At 32.4% G+C, this 26,018-nt stretch overlaps 1 long non-coding RNA gene across 1 annotated transcript in view; it reads right to left on the bottom strand.

The window, feature by feature from the left end:
* LOC142332002 (uncharacterized) overlaps positions 1–25,422 on the bottom strand; it is a 54,791-nt gene extending 29,369 nt beyond the window's left edge. The window contains exon 1 of the long non-coding RNA XR_012758117.1: positions 25,310–25,422. This is a non-coding gene — a long non-coding RNA (uncharacterized LOC142332002). The remainder of the gene's footprint in view (positions 1–25,309) is intronic.
* Between the last annotated feature and the right edge of the window lie 596 nt (positions 25,423–26,018).

Below are 26,018 nucleotides of genomic sequence, written 5' to 3'. Positions count from 1 at the left end.
CGGAGGGGAGGAAGCTAGAGCGAGAGTACGGCAAAACCTACAGACAACGTCTAGGGTCTGTCTATTTGGTTCAATTCTTTATTCTCTTTTCAATTCATCCCTTCATTTCTCTAATAATTCGTTCCTTATTTCACGATATTAATATACCATAAGTATTACACAACTACGGATAAGTTTAAACAATAACAATTGAAAATGAATTTTGCAATAATTTCATGAAAAACTATCTTTGTGTTGCTGTAATACTGTAACTCGTTCGAGAAACGAACCAAGGTTTATGTTTACATTTGTGTGTGCGCGTACAAAGGCTTACTATAAAATGAATATAATTGTTTTGTTTCATAATAATTGTTATATCTCGATTTTATTAATGACAATAAAATTCGCGGTTTAATTTCATAATACTGAAAAAAAATCAATAATGCAAACTTAAGAAACTATAAAAATAAACAAATTATTTTGTATCGTAAATGATTTTAATTTCTTGTTAAATAATATTGAACTTTTACTTTTTTTTTTAAAAGTTAACTTTCTAAAAATGTGGTAGCGTTATGCCCTAATGAGTTAAAAAATAAAATAAAATAATAAATAAATAATAAAATAAACAAAGAAATACCAAGGGCTAACTTGAAAGCAAATACTATTAGATAATAAAACTATTTCGATTCAAATCAGTTTTTTAAGTGAATTTTTTTTCGCTTACTAATATAAAAAACCATAATAAATGTCAATTTAAACATAATGATAATTTTTATTTTTTTATTTTTTTTTTTATTAATAAAGTACTCCACTCTATCGCCCTGGAGTTGAAGTCCCCAGCTACCACCAATCCACCAGCGGCAGCGAGGATAACAGCCTCCAGCGCGTCAACTTTCCGGCGATAAGTCCACTGTCGAGTCATTTGTGGTGAGGTAACAGCTAAAAATCGTCACTTCACTGCAGGAGATTCAAACGTACCCCGCCAGCGCCGTGAAAAATAATAATAAAATAAATTTACAGTTTAAAAGACACAGTTTTAAAATAGATCTTTAAACAAGCTAGAAAAAAATAGAATTCATCTTAATTATTTGGCCTTTACTTATGATTTTTCAGTTTTAGAAAACAACGAAAAAAGGTCGATATTCAAACCAATATTTCTTTTAAAAACCGAAGTAAAAAACTGAATTTTTTCTCACCAAAGTTTTTAAACAATATTGAAACAAGAATAATTAAATAAATTTAAATATCTAGGAAAAATAATTCGACCAAACCGTAAGAAAAGAAAAGCTAATGAAATTCGAGGAAATTAAATGGAACCAAACGAGCTAATAAAAAGTATTTATTACAAAAGATGTTTATGGATTAACACAGAAATAAGGCATTAAACTGTTCTGATGAAACCGGAAAGTTTATAGAGGTTATATAAATAGTTATATAAACTATTATCTAATTTTCCGGTTTATATAGTATAAACCGGAAAATTAGATAATATTATCAAAAATTCTAGGCCTAAAAACCAAAGTCGCGATTCGATTATTAAAATTTAACGATGAAATTTACAAAAAACAGGAAAATGTTTTATAAATTATTAAAAAGCGAAGATTATGTTTATGCGGGACACATTTTCCAAATGAAAATAGTCAATTAATTAAAAACGTTTTTGATTATTACAACTTTAAAAGGTTAAAACAGAAGACCTGGAAGAATCAAATTTTCCAAGTTGATATGTTAGTTTGAAACATACATAGAAGAAACACAACTAAAAATAATATTATCTCTAAAATAAACTGTAAAAAATTAGGTAATATAATTAATAACAAGTATAATTCTTATAAAAAAGCAAAAGCAAGAGGAGTTTATAAAACAAAATGCGGAGAGAAAAATTACAACAAAATTCTACACAGGAATCATAAAAACATTTCAAAAACCTTTCAGATATATTTACAAGACATATATATAATAAACAGAGATCTAATTACCCTTATCATACTAGGAAAAAATATATTTTTCAAATAAAGAAGACATGGAATTATTAAAAAATCAATAACAAACAACTTTAATCCTTACTTTTAAGAAAATATAAATAATAATAATAATAAATGAAAATATAACTAATGAACAAGTAAAGTTTGAAAATTACAGTTGGAATAGAGAAATAATAGATTCAATTTAAATTATTTAACTTACAGATAAAATATATATTTAAATTACGAAACCGAAAACAATAGCTTCATTTTCCGTTACAGATTCTAAGAACAGTAGAATAACTGATTTTATACCATATCTATAATTTAAATATTTTAAATTTTCATTAAATTCCACATTAAAATGCTCTGATGAAGAACGAATGACCTCCGAAAATCAATTAAATATGAAAGAGGTAACTAAGTGATGTGAAAAAAAATTAATAAATTTTTTACTTATCACTTTTTAATATAAAAACTTGGATTTGTACGAAACAAACAAAAATTAACAATAGTAAACCGCATATCGTCATTCATTCTATGTAACCTCCTATGTACAAAAACCTAAATTTTTCAGGAGAGCAGAAAAACCTTTGAAATTGAATTAACAGAATGTAATATTACAGTTATATCGTAAATTTAATATAAGATATCTAATTTCCTGTTTTTTAAGATAAATTCTTTGTATTATTTGCCTCTTTGCTTGTAAACAAGGTTTTTTTCATCTATAACTCGCTTACAAGATTTCTTACAATTCGAAAAAATACGTGTGTATTTTGCCACATAGGTGATTTGAAACAACGGTAATCGGCTACATAGGGCCTTTTGAACTTTATTCTTGGGTGTTTCAAACACGTTATAGTTGAAAAATATGCTTTGAAAAACATCTGTCTCTCTAGAAACTTAATTTTGACTGCTTTTTTCTTAAACTGAAACCTAATACAAATGTTCATGATATTATTAGATTCTTTATATTATAAAATGTTTTTCTTAATTATTGAATTTACTAGGAAACAAAATAATTGTAGAGATAGAAAGTAAAAATATTACTCGCAAAACACTTTTATTTTTTTAGATAACGGTACAAAAATACATTATAACAGATATTTAATTAGTTTCTTATCCTACTGACCTAGAACTTACTAATATTATAACTTAATCAGACTTTTGTAAATAAAATATTAAACTTGGTATCGAGAGAGTTATTGAAAGAAATTCAGGAACTACGTAAAGTTCGAAGGTCATTCAATGGTTAAAGATGGCACTTTATGGAAAAATATTTCGGACAGACTTACGTATCTTATTCCCTAGAATCGAAATTCGCAGTGAAAATATGTGTCTCATTTAAAAAAATGAACTTCCGATCTAGTTAGCGCACTTCCGGTCGAAACCGGAAGTTGGTAATATGACGTAAAGTAGGCGCCCCTGACTTGGTGATTAAATTTTTTTTTTGCATTTTCCGGAAAAGTCACTTCCTTCAATTTTAAAAAAAGTGAAAGGGTGGTCAGGACACCCGGTATATATGTATATATACAGGAATAAGGGATTCGGCTGCATACAGACCCCGAATTAAGAAATCAGCACCGGTTAGCCGGAGACTTCTGGAATATCAATCGAATAATAAGTTTATTTACCCGCTGTTTTCGAAGACTCTTTTAAACTCATTAAGAATTACGAAACTTTTATCCTTGCTCTATCTACACAAATGCTGGGGTAGTTCTTTTTTTTATTTGTGGAATGGTATATCGATCTGTTCCAGACACGATATAAATAATGTATTATTATGTAAGGATCAGAATAAAAGATTTATTTATCTATTGTTTGTTCGGACAAATATATAAGCTGCATATCGGTATACCAAGGCCACCGAAATGCAGGTAGCATACGTTACTATAAATAATAACTTATCCGTTTTTCACAGGGATTGGATGAATAATTTACATCATTACTTTCAGATAAAGTAAAAAAAAATGACATCACAGTTGTAGGACTTTCCCGTCACGCGGATTCTTTCTGATGTTTGGCTTACACATACGTACACACACAACTTAAATTAAAATAATTATTATTTTATTTAAATATAATGTTTTTTGTACAGCAGTACGACAGTACTACATTAGCGCTCCTTGTGGTAACAGGAGGTACTATTGACACAGTATATCCACTTAGCCAGAAGTTTACATAATGTCTTGTTGTGGGGTGCTATTTTGAAAAACGTTTTTTGCAAATATTATTTTTTAATTAACAAATGCGCATAAGAAAAATAAGACCTTAATTAGGCGAAATCTAGAGATACTGAGGATGACCTTGCGCTACAGCCTCACCCCTTTCATCTTTGTAGGTTGAAAATTTAATGACATCAATGAATGCTCTATATACAGAAGTAATTTGACAAAGTTTAGTCAAAGTCGGTCCAGTAGTTCTGGAGATATAAGGTGATTAAGAGGTCAACACCAAACACACACACACACACACACACACACACACACACACACACACACACACACACACACACACACACACACACACACACACACACACACACACACACACACACACACACACACACACACACACACACACACACACACACACACACACACAAACACACACAACATAAACATTAACATCCGGAAAATTTTCATTCGGTTTCTTAGGTGTCAAAACGTCAAGATCCGGTGAAAGCCGCTGTTATGAACGATCTCACCTGAAGGCCGTTAAAACGTTGTAGTAGATTTTAGAGCGAGGTTGGACTGTATTTTTATAGGTGATGAATTGAAACAACGCCTTGTTGCTTGTTGAATTGTTATTTAATTACTTGTCGACTTGACATTACGATAACGTGTAACTGAACATTTAATAATAACTTTATATATGTAATTAAACTAACACTAATAAACTAAGCGTTCATCCGAACATGTCCATCCGGACTGAATGTTCGACACGACCGCTTTCGGTCAGATTCGAGCTCCGAACCAGTAGAAGTAGCTACGTCATAATGACCACTCTTTGCGGTATTACGACGTAGGACATCGCGCGTTCAGATCGCCTGACCAAGCTTGTCGAAGAGCCCTGCACTCGCTAGGTAGCAGCAGCACCCGATGGCACAAGTGGAACGGAACAATCGTATATGCCCAAGATTACCATACTTTCCCATTTACTGCTGTAGCGCTATCTAGACGAGAAAGAAAAAAATAAATTCAAAATCTAGATTAGTTATCGTCCTATTGTTAGATGGAAAAAACTAAATACAAAAATAACTGTGGAAAATGCAAATTATTCGTAAAATATTTAAAACATTTAATGAAGATTTTATTTTGCGTCATCAATCCTTACTTTAAGTACATTCAGAATTTTTTACCTTTATATTCCAGTCTGTCTTTTGTACTTTTTTGCCCTTTACACATCGTTTCACACAATAAATTTACTAGCTATGTACGCTTTAATGTACGACCGCCCACCCACAAAATACTTTTTAAACAGATACAGCTACAACCTTCTGAAATTCGTCTTAAAAGAATTTATTCGTTCCTTACTCGATGATCCACATTAATTTTCCTGTTAAATTATATTTCATCCTTTCTTTTAGGTAGATTTCATAAGAAAGCCTATTGTAACGGGTACCATGATTCGACTTCCGGAAATTTCTCATTCCCCAGACCCCAAAAACACCGTCAGCTCAAAAGTTTATATATATATATATTTCACTTTCTTGTTGACACGATAACTGCCGTAATTTTGCGCCATTAACTTTCAAATGAACATAAATTATAACTACTCAAAATCTCGGTCGAGTTTATTAACGGGTAAAATCGGACCATGGGGGTGGCTTTTTCGAAAAAACTAAATATCGCTATAACTCTTATTAAGTTTAATATTGAATTCGTTTAAAGTTCCTACTATTCTTTGGATAAGGGCCTAAAACTTACCGAAGTAAAGTTTTTCGACATCACCAACCACTGGCCCAGGAGGTGGAAAAAATGGAGTTTGGAAGACAAAAAAAATTATATCTTCCTTAACAGGCACAGTATCGAATCGATTTAAAGCGGTCGTTAGTCCTCTAAACATTACATAAAACCTTTGTCTGAAATAACTTTTGATATGACTAACCCGTACGGCAAGGGATGACAAAAATATTGCTGGAATTGTAAGAAGATTCTCAAGGGCATTCTTGTCGCATGCTGAACATGTGATAATTTTTTTCACGTGAAACCATTGTCGTATTGAGTAAATTTGAAGCTTTTCTTAACTTTCAAGGTGGAAATCTTTTTTATCCCCTATTTAGCACCGGTGAAATCTACCTCCGTCTTCCGGCGTGCCGAAAGGGATTTTTTTGTTTTGTTTTTGCCTTTCTTATTGTTTATGTTTTAATACCCGTAAAGCTACATATTACATTTAAGAACATAACACTTTTTTTCAGAATTTCTTTAACATTTTTAATTTGTATTTCGTTCGAGCAGGTTTATTTTCTGTATAAATCTTTCCTCAGCTTGTACTTATTTGTTTTTGATACCTTATTTATTCAATTCAACTTTCAGTAAATTTTACTACGTAAATATAAAACCTTTTTTGTATGTAATTACAAAAAATATTATATTAATGTTTTCTCGTAATATTTGAGTTATAATTATCCTTTTTTCAGTTTGCATTTCATTACCGTTGTTTTGCTCTTGTTTACTTTCAAATTAAATTCCTTCCTTAGTTATGAACTTAGAATGAGATGAAGCTTCCTTCATCTCATTTTTAGTTTTACCAAAACATTATAATAGCGAATTTATAAATTTTATATATATATATATTTTTTTTTTTCATTTCTTTTTATATTTCAGCATGCCTTTTTCCCGGCTATGGCAATAAATCAGATATATATTCGTAAATAATGGGAAAATAAACAAAAAGTTAAAAAGAAAAAAATTAAAAGACTGGTCTTTTAAGTTTTGTGCCTTAAGAAGACTTTAAAAAAAATTTAACAAAGAGATTTAAATAGATTGTTAATAATCTGCAAAATAAATGTTTATTTCAATTCTCGAAGTCGAAAAAATTTATTTTTGTCAGACGGACATTTGTTCGCACGTATTTACGTATACGCGAGTATGTTGGCTTGTATTTGATCTTATAACTGTGGATCCTATCGACCGATTTTCTTCAAAGTCGGTAGACAGGTTCTACCATCGGGAGGAAAGAATGCATTAAATTTTTGCAAAAATGGCCCAAACTGGTGGGGGGGGGGGTGTTTTGACCGAAATAAAATATCAAATCTTTATTGGGTCACTTTAACAAAAGGTTTTTCTTATAAAATTTGAAATTTTCTATCGAGATCGCAAATCACCAAAAATATTTTTTAATACTCAATTCAAAAAGTCGAAAACATATTTTTTTTAAAATTGTAATGCTAATATAGAAACGTTAAAATGTTGGTTATCGCTTTATTTTGTTGAGCATCTTGGATTCAAAAATTAAAATTTAAATATAATCAAACAAGAAATTTTATATTTAATAAACAAAATTAAAAAAAAAAACACATCGATAACATTAGAATTTATTTCGATAGATGTTTTTTTAATGTCAATGAAAAAATAACTGAAACTGGCTGAGTGAAAGTTTTTATTGATATTTTGTACCACATTTGTACGTTGTAAAAAAAATTAATACTTTGGGTTATTGCTTATCGATAAAGAAGGATTATTTTATCATAAAGATATAAAATTATTGGACTAAAAAAACTTGAAACAAAAATGAATGGCGTAATTTTCCCGGTCAAGTTTTGCAATTCATTACTGGCCTTTTTTTAATCCGAAAAATAAAATCCTGGTGAGAGTTTTTAACTCGACACAAAATTAATTTCTCTTTATCTCAATCGATAGTAATTTAAGTCTGTCTAGTACCTGTAATTACTTAAACAATAACTAAGATTTATACCTTATTCTACGATTTGCTGATGATATAGTAATTCTAGCCGAGAGTAAAAAGGATTTAGAAGAAACAATGAACGGCATAGATGAAGTCCTACGCAAGAACTATCGCATGAAAATAAACAAGAAGAAAACAAAAGTAATGAAATATAGTAGAAATAACAAAGATGGACCACTGAATGTGAAAATAGGAGGAGAAAAGATTATGGAGGTAGAAGAATTTTGTTATTTGGGAAGTAGAATTACTAAAGATGAACGAAGCAGGAGCGATATAAAATGCCGAATAGCACAAGCTAAACGAGCCTTCAGTAAGAAATATAATTTGTTTACATCAAAAATTAATTTAAATGTCAGGAAAAGATTTTTGAAAAAGGTATGTTTGGAGTGTCGCTTTATATGGAAGTGAAACTTGGACGATCGGAGTAACTGAGAAGAAAAGATTAGAAGCTTTTGAAATGCGGTGCTATAGGAGAACGTTAAAAATCAGATGGGTGGATAAAGTGACAAATGAAGAGGTATTGCGGCAAATAGATGAAGAAAGAAGCGTTTGGAAAAATATAGTTAAAAGAAGAGACAGACTTATAGGCCACATACTAAGGCATCCTGGAATAGTCGCTTAAATATTGGAAGGACAGGTAGAAGGGAAAAATTGTGTAGGCAGGCCACGTTTGGAATATGTAAAATAAATTGTTAGGGATGTAGGATGTAGAGGGTATACTGAAATGAAACGACTAGCACTAGATAGGGAATCTTGGAGAGCTGCATCAAACCAGTCAAATGACTGAAGACAAAAAAAAACATACCTTATTCTTTCGAAAAAATTAAAAATATAATTTTTTCTCTAAATAATTCAATCCTCTTTTTCTTTGAAATACTATCTTACTCTATCAAATACGTCTTTTAAAAATTTACGAAATATTATCGTGAATGTACGAGATCTGTTCAGAAAATAACCGAACTTAATTTTTTTAATCGTTATTGATTTTACAGATTATTGATCCTTGGCCCGTTCAAAGTATTCCCCTCCACTGTTCACACATTTTTTCCAGCGGTGTTTTCACTTCGCGAAGCAGTCCTGGATAGCTTCATTTGAAATGGTCGTTAAGGTCCGTGACGAATTTGCTTTAATGTCATCAATAGTCTTAAAACGGCGTCCTTTCATCGTCGACTTTAATTTCGGAAATGAGAAAAAGTCACAAGAAGCCAGGTCTGGCGAGTAGGGAGGACAGTCATCTGATTTTTGGCACAAAACTGACGAATTGACAAAGCCGAGTGTGCGGGCGCATAGTCACGATGAAGAAACCGTGAGTTATCTCGCCACAACTCTGTTTTCTTTTTGCGGATTCTACAACGTAACCGTTGTAAAATTCACATAACCGTTGATAGTACGCACGGTTCACTGTTTCACCTCGAGGGAAGAATTCAAAATGCACGATTCTATTAAAATTGAAAAATAACAGAAAAGATCGCTTTGACATCGGATCGAGACTGACGTGCTTTCTTGGGGCGTTCAGATCCTATACCGATCCATCGTGATGATTGAACTTTTGTCTTGATGTAGAAGCCGTAAACGAAGCTTTCGTCTTCCGTTATGCACCTTTTCGTGAATGTTTCATCGTCATCGGCTTGTTCATGAAATTGCAGAAAAAGTCCATCCGACTTTTTTTTGCTGCTGTTCGGCCGTCAAACGAGGAACAAACTTTGCTGCGACTCGGTGCGTGTTCAATTTTTAAGTCAAAATCTCACGGCACGATCCAATTTAAACGCTAACCTCTTCTGCAAGCAAGTTCTCTGATAGTGAATCGGCGATTTGCACGCACCAGATCGTTGAATTTCTGAACGCGGTGTCATCGGTCGAAGTCGAAGGCCTTCCGGGTCGAGGATCAACTTCGATCGACTGACGACCGCTTTTAATTCGCGAAAACGTTCGTAACATTGCGTACGACCCGAGCATCATCTCCGTAAGCTTGTTTCAAAAGTTGAAACGTTTCTGTGAAATTTTTTTCCGGTTTCACGTAAAATTTTACGTTGTATTGTCGTTCCCGAAAATCGCACATTATATAAATAGCTACTAACACTTAAACACGTCGAACTCAAATTACAATAACATAAAAACTAAACGAGATATCAACAATCCAAGAACATGCGATTACAGAGGAGGTTATGCAGGACACAATGGTGCCAACCGCACGTCACTATATATCTCTGTTAGCGCGAAATTAAAAATGTTCGGTTATTTTCTGAACAGACCTTGTATTTTTTTTCTTCTTCAGTCAGCTTTCTAATAATATAATATATATGGATAATAATATAATATATAATCTTATAATATAGTATATATATGGATACTAAAATTCCGCTTCTATTGTTATATTAGTTCTTTTTCTAAAACTGAGCCGGCACATTCAAATAGTAAGTAGTACGTATTCCATTTAATTCATTATTTATTTTAAATTACATTCCAATTAATAATTCACCGATTTAGTATTTTTCAATTCAAACAGTTTTTAATAACGAATATATCAGTTATAAAAATATTATTAAAAAATGAAACGCTTACATCGTATTATTTAATACAATCAACAATGTGCTATCAGATATGTTAAATATGAAACAAATTAAAAAAGGAAAAGAATACAAAAACTGAATTATTATTCAATTAAATAATCTGTCTTCGATTGTAATCAAATATAAATTTAATAAATTTAAATACGTTTTCTTTCCATTATTAAATTTTATTCTGTACAGATTTCAAGCTTAATCCGTTTTAATAATAATTAATTTAAAATGTTAAGAAAATAATTAAAATTAATCTTTAAACGTGTGGAAATTATAAGTATTATTATCAAAATGAATTATTTAGAATACCTGTATTTAATTTCAAAGATAATTTTAACCTGTTACAAACAAAACGATTGCATTATATTTATTGTTTTTATCGATAATTAGAAAACGATAAAAATTGTCTACCCTTTTTAATTTCAATAATCATAAGTAAATAAAGCATTGAATGAAATTTTAACACATTTAACATCATTTGTTCGTTATGCAATATGGAAATTTTTTTTTAATAACACTTACATTGTTCTTGTATTCTTAAAAATAGTATTTAAAGTATAAAAATTTGCTTAGATAGAAAATTATCTGTAGTAAAAACTACTTTTAGGTAGATTTCAAAAACCCACCGGCTTGGTCTAGTCAGCGTTCAAGTCCTAGTAAAGCCAGCTATTTTTACACGGATTTGAATACTAGATCGTGGATACCGGTGTTCTTTGGCGGTCGGGTTTCGATTAACCACACATCTTAGGAACGTCCGAACCGAGACCGTACAAGACTATACTTCATTTACTCTCATACATATCATCCTCGGAAGTATTATCTGAAAGGTAACTACCGGAGGCTAAACAGGAAAAAGAAAGAAAGATAGATTTCAAAAGAAAGCTAACTATTATAAATTGGTACCATGATTCGACTAAAGAAAATTTTTTACATATCTTCGCGTTTCACATCCCCCAGAACCCAAAACCACCGTCAGTCCAAAAGTTATATATATATATTTTTTTTTCACATTATTGTGGACACAAACTACCGTAATTTTGCGCCAACAATTTTCAAATTGAAACATAAAATATAACGATCGAAAATCTCGGTCGAGTTCGTTAATGGGCAAAATCAGATCATGGAGGTGAAAACGGGGACATAATTTTTTCGAAAAAACAAAATATAGCTACAATTTTCTGAATAAGTAAAATATCTAATTCGTTTAAAGTTTCTGCTATTGTTCGGATAAGAGCCCAAAACTTATGTAAGTAAAGGTTTTTGATATCACCAACCACTGGCCCAGAGGGTGGAAAAAATGGGGTTCGAAGACAAAAATATCGCATCTTCCTTAACAGGTACAGTATCAAATCGTTTTAAAGTTGTTGTTAGTCCTCTAAACCTTACGTAAACCTTTCGTCTGAAATAAATTTTGATATAACCAACCCTTACGGCAAGGATGACCAAAACAAAAAAAATGTAAAAACAAAATATCACTATAACTTTCTTAAGTAAAATATCGATTTCGTTTAAAGTTCCTAAATTGATAGGAAGATAAGGAAAAAGATTTTTCTTTTCGGTAAGTTATAATAATTAATGTGGGTAACGTAGGCCTATTGTACTTTCAAATCATCTTCTCAACGTCACTGTTGTTATATTTATACATGTTTTTAAATAAAAATTTCAGAAAACATTGCCTTTTTTATCAATACAAAGAAACAAATCTAGAATCTCCCACTAATCCTCAAATAGGTGTTTGTCAAGCAGTTAAAGAAAAATCATAAGGAAGTCTTGATAAATTTAGCAATAGCTTGTAGTCTAATGAGAAAACGCAGTGTCCGTAAAACATGGAAAGCAATGTTTGATACGAGTTCGTAGAATTTGATTATGTCTACCTCTATTTTCCCCCGGTGACATCTACCTCCGCCTTCCGGCGTGCCAAAAGGATTTTTTTTAAAATTAACTTCTTTAATTAATTAATTAAATATTACAAATTTTTTTAAATTAACAAAACCAGAAATAAAAAACTGAAAAAAGTACATAAATTACAATCAAAATTTCTTTCAGAAGGTAAACTTATGTTGAGCGCAGGAGCAGTAGAATATATTTCGGAAATTAAATATTTCAGTTCAAGAGATAAAATAAAATACTTTTTTAAATCAAAAAATGCGGCCAACAATTTCAAAATTTTAAACAACATGAAATCAAAAATGAATTTATATTCGTAGCAGAAAACAGCGTAGAATAATTATTTTTAATTTACATGAATACAATTTAAAACTCAAACCGGATTCCTACGCCACACAATAATCATCTGACGAACTGTCATTACCAAAATCAAAAATATGCGACAACGGTGTAAAGTTTTGCTCAGGAGCTTTCCTGTGGAGTACAGGACTGGCGATTCCGAGCTGTCCGAGATGGTAGCGGATGTGCTTCTCGCTTTCGCTGCTCGCAGCGGCTGCGGGAGGCATGACCGTGGCCTGATTTTAACCGACATTGAACGGAGTGCAGACTGCGAGTGCTTATACCCCCCTTCCTGATAGTGGAAATGGGGTGGGCTGATGTGAGCTCGCTCTGCAGAAGTCTTTCGCCGTTCAGCGAAAGTGGATCACTTTGGTCCTTGGCAGGGGTTGTCCCATGCCTGAGAAGTCGGAGCCTTACTGCTACTTGCGAGCCCTGGGATGTCAGTATGGCGAGTCAGACAGTACCTGGCTCCCCGGCCCGGGTTAAATCTGCGGGAGACGGCTGACTGGGAAACTCAGGCGGGATCGGTGGTCAGGGACATGACCGACCGCTTCTCCGCCCGCACCTTGTGACTTATTGACTGATGACGACATTTTTATGGAACGATTTATTTCCACGCTTTCCGAAATATTTAGTTATTAAGAGAAGTGAATAGGGCTTTAAGAAGATTAATCCTTTTGTGATATCGCGAGGAATCACGGAAGGCGCAAGAGAATAGAAAGACTTTTGGAGGTTTGCAATCGAAATCGTTAATGATTTACAGTCTTCACGGCTACTTAAAGCTAAGAAGATCGACGCTATATTGATATAACACCGCACGGTACTTTAAACACCTCAGAGGAAGTAGTCGTGTGACTTATTGAATTGCAAGAAAACGAAATAGTAGAAGAACTTTACGAACAAGGAGTTGTAGCGTGTCGACGATTAAACACACGACGCAACATAGTAGTTGTAAATTTCGTTGCATGTTCTCATCTTTAAGAAACCAAAGTGTCCGGATAAAAATAAGGGCTGATTTTACAGGCTGTGAAGAAGAGAGATGACCGCTGAAGAGAGATGGTTCATGGATCGAAGCAGGTGGAGAAATTTTGTAGAAGGCCCGACCCGAGGAAACTCGGATTAAAGGGAACTGAAAACGATTGATTCACAGAATGAAATATTCATTCTGTGAAAAATGAAGCGTGTGATAAATGAAGGTAAGTACAGTCATTTATCCTGACTTCACTACGGTGCTTTGGATGTCAGAGATTTGGATTTTGTACAAGGCAGCAGGTCTGCGCTTGTGGAGACCCACCGACTGCAGGCGAATGACCCGTCCAGAGAACTATCCTTCTGTGTTAATCGTCATGGGCATCATCAGGCAAGATCACAAAATTGTTCATGAACAAAGAGGAAGTAGCAATCAAGGAGATAAAAGGCCATACTACGAGGCGAGAAAAATCGTTTATAATAGATCGCCAAAGTTTGCCACCAGCTAATTTTGTAGTAGCCAGCCAATTTTGTAGAAATCAACTCGCAAACGTTCTGCAGAGTTAGGCACTCAAAAATCGACAATGTCGATTTGTGCGGAAGGACTAGAAAGGTAAATGTTTTCGTCCATCCACATTAATGAGTCGAGTGACGATGACCATGATCGACGTGTTTACACATATCAGTTATTGGTTAAACGCTTTCCGACAGCAAACGATAAAAAGAATGCCAAGTTCTCAGACGAGTGTGCGATTTATCGAAGCTTTCGTAACCGAAATGTTTTTTCTGTGCGAAAGACAATCGCCAGTTTTTTTTAGAAAATCGAACACCATCCGCCTCATGTTATGATTTGGGCCGGGATGACAGCTGAACTTCTCCTTGGTGCTTATTTTTTTGTTAGTCAGCAGAGTTATCTGAGAACGATCGACGAGCGGTTGCTTCCACAATTAACGGTAAAAGGGATCACTGACATCATTACGTTCCACCAAGACGGTACTCCAGCGTATTTTGCTTTGAATGTCCGCAGAAGCCTCATGAAATTTTTCCGAATCGCAGAAGAGTCCGAGATCCTTGCTTTGGCCGGCAAGAAGCCCTGACCTCACCGCACTCAATACACTCAGGGGTTTTGTAAAAGAAGCGATTCGAAAACGCAGATACATCAACAACGAGCAGCTCCAAAACGCTGTTCGGTCAGTATTTAAAATGATCACTCCTGATATCCTGTTGCGGATGAACACCCGGACATGGAGGGGATAACAACTCGCGCTTTGAACATGGTGAAACCCACACAGACGTTTAAATCCATAGAAGGTAAGCTTTTTTGCGGGGAGGGGGCGAAAAACGCTTTCGCGTTGTCATCGCCCGAGTCAAAATAATAAGAGGCTCCTTCTCGGATGTTAAAGTATTAGTAAAATAGGGTTAAAATTACGATGAAAAATAAGATAATAATAGGAATAAAATTCAAATAGTAAATAAACGCAACGATTAGGATAATACATTCAATGCGAATAACAAAATGGTATCAAAATTTACGACGGGTTAAATCATACTAAGTATATTAATTCTTCGTAGAATCCAATACATTCTTGTCATTTCCTAAGATGCGTAAATTTTCTAAGATCCCTCAGTAATTTAACTTTGCGACATAAGGCTGCATAGCATGTGCAATTCACAAGGATGTGGTGCACAGTCAACCGGCGATCGCATCGGACGCACAATGGTACGCTCTCCGCTGACATCAGGTATCCGTGAATACTTCTAGTATGTCCCAATCGCAATCGGCACAGGGCCACTTCCTCTTGGCGAATCTTTCTGCATGCAGTGTCCTATGGAAATACCGTATCTTTGATGCGTCCGAGTTCATTATCCGCTGTATCCTCGGCACCTTCTTCGAAGTGTAAGTTTAATGGAATTAATAAAATCAGTAGTAGTAAATCAGGTGGTGAAAGACGGTCGGCTACATTCATCTTTAGCAGGGGAATCCGCTCGTTCATTACCCAGGATTTCCACACGGCTAGGGATCCGGCAGAAGATAAAATGCACGACTAACGTAAAGAGACTCCCGCCCACTCAGTATATAAAAAAAAAAAAAATGAATAAAATTATTCAAAATTAATTATTAATGACATGGTCGTTATTCACATTAACCTCATTTTTATTTTCAGTAATATGATTTAAAATTTGTTAAAACTTTCTAACAGATGGAAAAGCCTGTATAACCAAGTAATAACAGTTTACTAATGGCATTTATATACTTTGTATTTAATTTGATAGCAATTTTTATTTTTTAAGCAAATGGTAGTACAAGTCGACTTGAATGATAAGAATTTTTTTTCTTTCAGAAAATATACTTCGGTTCTCCCCTAATATTTAAAATTTAAATATTAAATTTATATATTCGTATAATAAAAAAATCAATATTTTTTTAAAAATATCTAAGTAGTTTTGGTTATATATATTTACAAAAAATTATCGTAATTATACTATGTATAGTTTATTATAATACAATTTAATACTAAGAGTATAATTTAAGACAAAATAAAAAAAAAAAATATGTGTATAAGATTAATCTCTAATTTTTTTTATCGGGAGTCGACTTAAACAAATAAACACGTTGTTTGTAAACAAAGTTTTATTTTCACTAATCCTAGATTCTATTTACCCAAATTCTCACCTGTAGACAAAAGATCGACATTTAAATTGTATTCTTTGTTGTGTCAATTTCTTTTAAACAATCTTTGTAAATTACTTTATATCACACAAGATTACAATCAATCCACACGTGGTTTTTTCCAACCTCAGCCCCCTCTACCGCACAGCGCGGAAAATTCAATATTAAAGAAAGTTAGCTTCCTTACATGTGTGTAATTCTTGTTTACTTTTGAGACGTGCAATTTTCAATAGCTTTTTTCTTTTGGTCTTACGATTCGCTAATAGTTCATAAAAAAAAGAGTAGATTTATTTTCACTATGGATATACATCCATTTCAGTTTGGTTTGATTTCCTTCAAGAATTCTAACTCAAGTTCGTGTATTTTTGGTCTGAATAGCTTTCTATCTTGAATTTCCTGTATTTGAATCGCTAGGTTCTGTAACTCTTTGGCCATTTGTTGTAGGTCCCGTGTTCGCTAATTTTTTCTAAGAGTATAATGAATATTAGTTTATATAGTGTCTCTTAGTCCATTCTGAACCCAGGCATCTCAGTTTCCATCTTCTTACCGCTCTTTCGATATCCTCTATTTCTTCAAACCCGGCTGGATTTCAGTCTGTATCCTTCTGTTGTTTTCTTGGGACCTAGGATTGCACTCGGTGTTCTCTCTACTTTCTTTATCGGTTCCAGTTCGGTACGGTATAACGTTTCACTTTGGTATACTACCATTAGTCTCCCCGTTGTGGCGAAGTTTGGCCCTTTTTGACAGTTTTTTTTTGGTAGATATCTTTAGTCAAGAAACGTAATTTATTCAATTTATTCCTTCTCTCTTCTACTGCCGCTCTATCTGTACCTTTGTATTTTATCGTTTACTCTAGATGTCCGAAACTAGACTCCATTTTAAGATTTCCGTATTCTGTGCTAATTATATTTTTGGGATAGGTATTGATACTGGACTTTATTTCCGATTTTTTTGAAAGGATAACTGTAAGCCTGATATCTCAGTCACCTCTTTTAGTTCTACTTGTTGAATCGCTTCTTCTTCTGTTTCTGCTAGCAAAGTTAGATCACTCGTAATGGTCGGACATCTGACTCAGGTTCGGTTATTGTTTTCCATATCCTTGTTCCTTTCTCGTTCTTTTCCCAGAATATCTGTAGTATTTTTTCCATCATGAGGTCGAAAAGCTGGAAACATAGCCCGGCTCCTCTTCGTAATCCTGTTCCATTTTCGAAGGGAGCGGTTAGATTTCTTCTGCATTAACTTTTGATACTGCATCTGTGAGGATTAGCTGTTTAAATGTGATTTTTTGTTATCTACCTCGTATTCTTTCATAATAATCTCTTTTTTATATTTAAAATAATTAATATTTTTTTTTTATAACCGTTGTGAAGTTTAAGAAACTGTAGATTCCTTGAAAAATTAACAAGCATTACAAATCTGAGCCAAGGGTGATCAAAAATTACCATACCGAAGAAAATAAAGAGTCGTTTTAAAATATATATATATTATCTAACTTTATTATAAGGAGATTTCCTTTGTTTATGAACTATTTATTTCTAAAGGAGTTGCAAAATAAATCCAGCACAGTCAAGATTTAGGGAAAGTGAATCAAATTCAGTTTGTAGTAGTAACACTGTTCGGTATAGACCTTAACTAATAAGAATAATAAAAATAATAATACCATGACAATAACAACAGTGGCATTTCACTGCACGCGTTATGCTTCATCAATATTCGGTTATCACTATAAAAGCATATTGCATAAGACATCATGTTTATATTCACACAAATTATTTCAACAGCTATACGTTTTATACGCGATTATTTTTTTTTTACTCTACTATACTAGGAGTAATAGGAAAATAAGTTCGGATGATAATTGACTTTTTGCGCCCCTTGTAACTGTGGAAAAAACAATCGAATATTACGTATATAAAATATATTCATCTCGATTCCAGCGTAAACCTGATGACGATTTAAAAAAAAACGTTGAAGCGTTTTTATCGATTCAAATTTTTTGAGGTCTGAAAAATGTTTTCAGGAAAATATAAAACATATAATTGGAGAACCAGTTTTATTCGATTTTTCAAATCAAAAAATGCAAATTCTATAAAATTTGGCCCTTAATTTCAGTACGACTTAATTCCACCATCGGAGTAGAAATCAAGGCGAAATATTTCGATAGAAGTAATTCGAAAACAAAGGGTTTTCGAACACATGCTTTTATTAATTTATTATTTATTAATAATTCTCATTACTTTTAGTGAAAAAAAATAAATAAAAAGAGACCAAAAATTATTATCAGCTTGTATTACAGTTCGCAAACGTACTGCCGGGTTAATTGTCTGCAATAACTCGATTGTTTGTCAACGGATTTTTACAAATTTTATTAAAATGAAATCTCAATAAATTTTGTAAGTAAAAATTTGATCAAACAAATAAAAATTAATGTGGCCGTCATTTTGAAATTTTTGAATGTGAAGTTTTCAAATTTTTTTATTTTTTTAGAATCAGACCCTAGTCTTAGATCTGTCAAATTTAATTCAAGCAGTAGGCTTATCCGTTCCTGAGAAATAATTATTTTGTTGAAAATCACAAAATGGTGTCCAGAAGGAAAACATAGCAAAATAGGACTTACGTTGATGAACGTTCTTGCTCATTTTTGTGCCCTGAATCAGTTCCTGAAGTTCAGCGAATACGTCCCGGATCATTCCGTAAATATATATATATATATATATATATATATATATATATATATATAAGTATATATACTATACATTAATAAATATATAATAATAAAGAACTTCCTTAACTTTAACTCAAAATTTAAATAACATAACCATTAAAGCAGAACGTTTATGTGCTACAGAAACGATAACAGCAAAAACAAAACCGAGTTTGGAACACCGATTAAAAAATAAAATAAAATAAAATTTTAAGACTTAAATGTAAAAATATTTTAAGATCAAATGAAGAAATTTATCGCAAATTTTAAAAAATAACGGACTCTACATGAAAAAAAGGTGAGGCTTTCCGAACGCTTAAAAAAAAAGTAGGACGACAGATTAACAAAAAGAATCTTTTATTATCTTTCTAAATTAACCGGTTTCAAGAAATCGAAAAAGATCGTAAGAAATTATATATTAAAGAAGAAGAAATTTTAAACCAAAATACCTTCAATAATAAAATAAATAATCTCAAGGGTTTTCAGAAAAAAACAAGAGGAAAAGGAAAAGAGAGAAATAAAGTTAAATAAAGAATGAAAAAACACTGGTAGGAAAGTAAACAAAACGCAACGTAAAGCTGTTTTTTAATGTTATATATAGATGGTCCAAACGAAGTAAAATAAAATACTCGTAAATATTAAATAATAATATGTCTTACTGCATTTGGTCATTCGTTATTTTCTCTGAATATATATAGTTCAACCGGGAAAAATTAAAACCGACCGCTGAAATCAAACATCAGAGGTCGGATTATGTCTACGATCTGGTGGTAGGCCAAACTTTCTACCGACATAATCCTTTTTTACTTTTTAAAATATTGCACAGTAGCTTCGAAGGTCGTATAATTTATTTTATATCATCGATTCGGTCGATCGAAATATCTATTAATTAAAAAATCGTGAAATCGTAGATAAGTTTGGATAAAAAAATACGTTACGTTTGGTTAATTAATAAACAAACTTGAAATTTGAATCGCGGATTAACTGTAGGGAACCGCTTTACTATAACTGAAACTTTCATAATAATTAGAGGCAACGTTAACATAGTGCTTCTGTTAAATCGGTTAATTGATATTTGATCGTGAAAATTAGTAAAATCAATTAATCCATAGCTTGGATTTGCAAACAATTACTAATAAACGTTCAACGCTGTGTTATTTACTGGAAATTGTACTTTTACAATTTCAGTAGCGGTCTACTTTCAAAGCAGCTGTTTATTAAATAAGATACTCGTAAATCAGGTTTTTTTTATTTATTTCTGAATTCGATACAAATTAACAATCTTTTTTTTTTGAGGGGGGGGGGGGTTCTGGGCGAAAAAACGTTGTTTGTTATCTAAACCGAGTAATTTCTTCTTTTGTAGATATATTCTTTGAAGAATATTATGTTGCTTTCACTTGATTACAAGGAATACGGTTATTTATTTTAAAAAAAACCAAATACTTTACCCTGCAGTAATTTATATTTTACGACTTCCTGACTTCTCTTCGGTTCAAAAATACTAAAATCTGAGTTAAAAGAATTTGTACGTATGCCTTGCGAATATATGTGTACATTTTGTTAAAGTTAATACAATTATTTTAAACTCTTCAACTGTTTCAACTTTCTTTTTCTTTTAGCTGAATCTGTCTTTATACAACTACTGTTGTAAACTCGTGTTAGTCTTAAATAGCGATTGTCATCATAAGAGCTCGATGTCTGCCGATGTAAGGTAATAGAAACCGATCTATTTGTATATTATTATACAATATTACTAATATACATTATCGTAAAATACAGTCGCCGCTAAGTAACGGCGAGCTTGGAATGGCGACGATTACTACCCGACGTAGAAATATGTTCCTCGCTCTTACTAATCCCCCTTACCAAATAATTGTTCTATTTTTAACAAATAAATAAAACAATTTTGAAATGGAATACAGTCGGCTAATTCTGTACTGTACACTGTAAAATGCAAAACGGATGACAAAATATTATCTACTAATAATTACACGGTAAATATTGCGATAGATGGTTATTACTGGAAAATGAATTATCCGTTTAATTCCTCAGCTAGAACGCTCTCTTCGCTGTCATCACTATCTTCAGGGTAATTATCACTGTAATTACATAAAGACAATGAAAGATTTTGTTTCAGAATCTATTAACGATTCTTGGCTTCAATATTCATCTTTGACTTTTTTAATCTTTTCACAGTAAGATTTCCTATGTTTGTCGCTCATCGAATTCATTTTATCTTCACACAGTTTCTGCACTTCTGACATCTTAAACGTAGTGCTGCGGCTCGCAACATGTAGTTTTACTTCTGACCGTACCGACTCGGATTGAAATCAAGATAGTAATGTGGAAGCCGCAGAAGTCGATGCCCACTTCTATCCAACATTTCGCCAAATCGGAATATTTCCTGTTACTTTTGTTCGACTTAATTACTTCACACAAATATGGCTTAAGCATTTGAGACGAAAATTGAATGTGATGTTTCTGTAGCCAAACAGTAACGTCTCGTTTCTTGCTTGTTGACATTGGAAGGTGTTCGGAAAGGGAATTATGATACGGAGAATTGTCAATAACTACTACAGACTCAGGAGGAAGATTAGCAATTAATTTTTCTTCAGTCCGTGTCAAATAATTTTTAGTATTCAGCTGCCCGTTTCTGCTCCGGCGTGAATTATAATTAAGCTTTCATCTTTATTTATCGCTAAATGAGAAGTCCTGCACCGCTGTCATCAGCCCATGATTTTGCCGTTGAATGAGATGATAAAATACAGGATTTATCTAAGTATACGATCGCCGGTTACATTTTTTAAATCACTGATCGCCTGCAAATATGAAATCCTTTTCTCCTTGATATAATTTTTTTCAACTAAAACTTTCTTCTCGTTTTCTGTTTTGCGCCGCTTAAAACCTAATTCTTTCAACATTCTTTTTAAACTAGTTTCACTGCCGTTAAAATTTATTTTAATTTTCAATTCTTTACAGAATCTGTTAACTATTGGCAGCCTCCCTATCTTTTAGTGAAATTCATTCACAGTTCGCCTAACCACACTATTATCAAAATCATCTAATCCAGTAACCGATTTAGAGCGTTTTCTTTTCGGGGTGATGAACGAACATTCTGGCCCCTCGGATAGAGGAAGTTCTATTTTTGTCTTTCTTAGGCTCTGAACCCGAGTCCTAGAAACGCCACAGGCAGCTGCAGTTCTCTCTTCACACTTTTGTATAGCGATTAAATGCTTGTCATATTTTAATTTTCCTACAGTTAAAGATTCTTTCTTCGTGAAATCATACAACTTATTTACAATTTCGCGTAAATTCAACCGTACCTGATCGCCCGCGAAAGAACTACTTTAAAAAGTTTGAACTGTAAACCACGATAAAGACCTTTTACAAAATATCGTATCGTACATTAATCGACTGCGAAACAAAACACACGATACACGCCAAAAGAAGCGTACCGAGAAGCAGAACCGCAGAACTGAATTCTATATAAACAGAAAAGCAAAAGAGAAACAAAAACAAAATAAAATAAAATTAATCGTTTTGCATTTGAAACATGCTACTTTCTTAATACTGTAAGCTAGAGCTGTCCAACCTTTTTACAACTAGGAACGCATCTGAATGATCACAAAGGTTGAACGGGCGCCAGGATTCGTTTCAACTATCTCCACGCTACTAACAAAATCAATAATAATTATAAATTGTAATAACGACGAAAACATTTGAAACAAGAATTAACTGTATTTACTAACCGCATAATTAATGTGAAATTTAGCACTGCATTCTTGTTGCAAGTTGATGAAAATCTGGTGTGCAGCTGGAACAAGTTGCTCTTAACGCGTCGTCAAGGTGGAAGTCTGTCACGCAGGATCGGTACTTGTTTTTGACAATGTTTATTGATGAAAATGTAACTTTACAAAAATACGTTGAACCAAATCACGAATACATTTTCAGTGCAATACTAAGGAGAATGGGGTATTTTTCTCTGTCCACCATAGTTCATATATTATTGCTACATGTCGAAAATGAGGATTTCAGAGAAAGGTCTTCTTGAAAATTTAAAATTTCCATTTCTAATTTTTCAATTTTATACTTTCCGAATATTTCACACACCTTATTTCCAAGTTAGTCAACGGAAGTGAATGGATTATTGAGAAACATGATCACCGGTTCAAGTACTGAAAACGTTAAAAGCACGTTAAAATGAATAGTAGACCTAAGCATTCTCAAAAAACCGTAAAAAAAATAAACCTACATCAATCCTCTAATGATGGAAATCCTCGCAAGAACTATCAGTTTCAAAAGAAAAAAACCCTTGCTTCAAATTCCTACCCGAGGTCAATCGTACGTTTCTTTCTTTTCTGTTTAGCCTTCCGAACCACAGTAAGGTATTATTTCACAGGATGATATGTATGAATGTAAATGAAGTGTAGTGTTGTACAGTCTCAGGTCGACCGTTCCTGAAATGTGTGGTTAATTGAAACCCAACTCCAGAGAACACCGGTATCTACGATCTAGTACTCAAATCCGTATAAAAGGAAGTGCCTTTACTAGGGTTTAAACCTTAGAACTCTCGACTTCGAAATCAAATGATTTGCGATGACGAGGTCACCATTAGACCAACCCGGTCAACGTTTTTCCTACTGCTGGCAACTGTAACATTTTCAGTCGGTTAATTATTTACTTTTATTACTTATTTTTTGCAAATTTGCCGTTTCTACCCCATACGTTTAGTGGTTTTCTGCTCCAGACATTTAAATTAAAAGATACGTGCTTACAAACTACGTTTCAAGTTGTTCTAAAGAAAAGCACCGCCATGTTAAATATACTTTTGGTGATCGTTTAACAGTATGTAGCAAATTTTTATACACGCAGTGATATAAAAAAGAATATTCCAATCGTTTAATTTGACCACGCAATTATTCATTAAGGAAATTTCTTTAAAGTTTAAATGAAAAAAAAAAAATTCTAACAAAAAATCATCGAATCGAAACACTTAGTAAAAGGTACAGCTTGAATGTAAAAAAGTAAATATATATACATATATATATATATATTTATATATATAAACCCCCTATATAAACAGGGGTTAAGTTATTTTTTTATGTCGATATAAGTATAAGTAAATTAGTAAAAACATAAAAGCGTGAAAACGAATGAGTCGCTATATCTTCACTAATTTTATTTTTGTTTCCAGTAAATGTATATGGTATAAATAAATATTAAATTTTAAAGAGTCGGGTGACGCCGTAAATAATTTAATCTCCTTTAAAATTTAAGCCGAAAATAAGTATCTTAAGGATCCCGAATTTAAGATTAATATATAAGAAATTTAAAACGATCATTAGTACATACACGGTAGAAACTTTATCAATATTAAAAAATTTACATATTGAATCGTAATGAAATTTTTATCTTACGATTAATCTCTAAACCCCAACGAAAAAGAACGAAGGGTAAATGAAGAAGAACAAGAAGACAGTGACAAGAAGACAAAAACAATGGACAGTTATTAATTGTGCGGATATCACTACGGCAACGCCAGATTAAATTAAAATAAATTGGACGTTCATATCTAAGCCTACTACCATATGAATATTATTTTTGTATACATATATAATAGAGTAGATATCTACCTATCCCGGTGGTCCTTTCAAATTAATTCTACTTTTAAATTATTGTAATTTTTTCTTTTTCTTTTTTTACTTAAATAAAAATATTTCATACATCATCCTAAAGATATTAGTTACACGCGAAAAAGTTTATAACAGAATACTACAGCATTTTTAGTTCAGAAAAGTAAATTATTACTCAATAATCCAAATTGCATTAAAGCTACGGCCACTCCCATTCGTTTAACTAGGTGGGCATTATAATTACTCTAATAAATAACAAGAAATTTTTCTCTGTTAAGTAGAAGAAATAGTACATAACAGGGCGTCCAATATTACGGTAGTATATTCCCAACATCTGTACGAGTAAAAACCTTATAAGCAAAGGTCAAGAATTATCTTTTTATCATTTGTCCAAATTTTATGTTTCTTAAACGTAAATCTACACCTCTATGACTGATTGGGCTGTTTTAGTAAAATATACCATATATTTTAAACATAATTTCTTTACCAAATAAAGCATTACTAAGTCAAATTGGATGATTTGAAATGTAAGTCAAGAAATGGTACATTAAGTGAAACAGAACAACCGTTCTCTCAGAGTTTCAACAGAAACACGTGCGCGCGCCCCTCCCCCCACACACACATAAACCTTAGTAAACGTGCATAAAATAACAACAGTTATAAACAATTACCTATTAGCTTAGCTTAGCTACCTGTTAAATGAAGAATCAAATAGGACGTGGTCATTGCTACGGGGTGACGGTCGTAACAAAGGCGTGGCTGGCAGTACAAGGAAAACGGGTTACTAAAACATAAAATATTTTATTTATTTATAAATATATACATATATTATTACATATAGTTACAAGGTAAAAATTATCGACTAAACTACATTCTTAAAATACTATAAAGCTACATATTTTCATTATTAACAAAAAGAAATAAATTTATTTAATTTTTACGTAAATGATAATTAATTATTGTAAATCCATTAAAATTGAATTAAATATTTGATTATTGGTAAACCGAATCAACACAAGTATGTTATTTTTTTTTAAATTAATAATCTCATACGAAATTTAATAAGTAATAATTTTATTGTAAAATTAACTATCGCTTTCAATCAAAGAAATGATAATTATTGGAGAAAAATATTAAGTAATATTTCAAAATATGTGCAAATTATGTAAATAGAAAGGACACTCCGAATTTTAGCGTACCATTTAAATAATTTTAATCCTCAAATATCCTCATTTCTTATAAGTTAAAACTATAATCGAACTGCTACGCTAAAATATTAAAATGAAGCAGAAGGATAAGAAGAAGAAGAGGAAGGAGGGCAAGAAAGGAGGCGGTAACTAAGAAGAAAAGAAAGTGGTGATGAAGAAAAAGAAGAAGCCATGAGAAGAAGTGAAGAGAGAG

This window comes from Lycorma delicatula, chromosome 11 (assembly GCF_047948215.1).
Source record: "Lycorma delicatula isolate Av1 chromosome 11, ASM4794821v1, whole genome shotgun sequence".
Lineage (NCBI taxonomy): Eukaryota > Metazoa > Arthropoda > Insecta > Hemiptera > Fulgoridae > Lycorma > Lycorma delicatula.
Note: the sequence above shows the minus strand (reverse complement) of the source record. Positions and strands in the feature narration are given on the sequence as shown.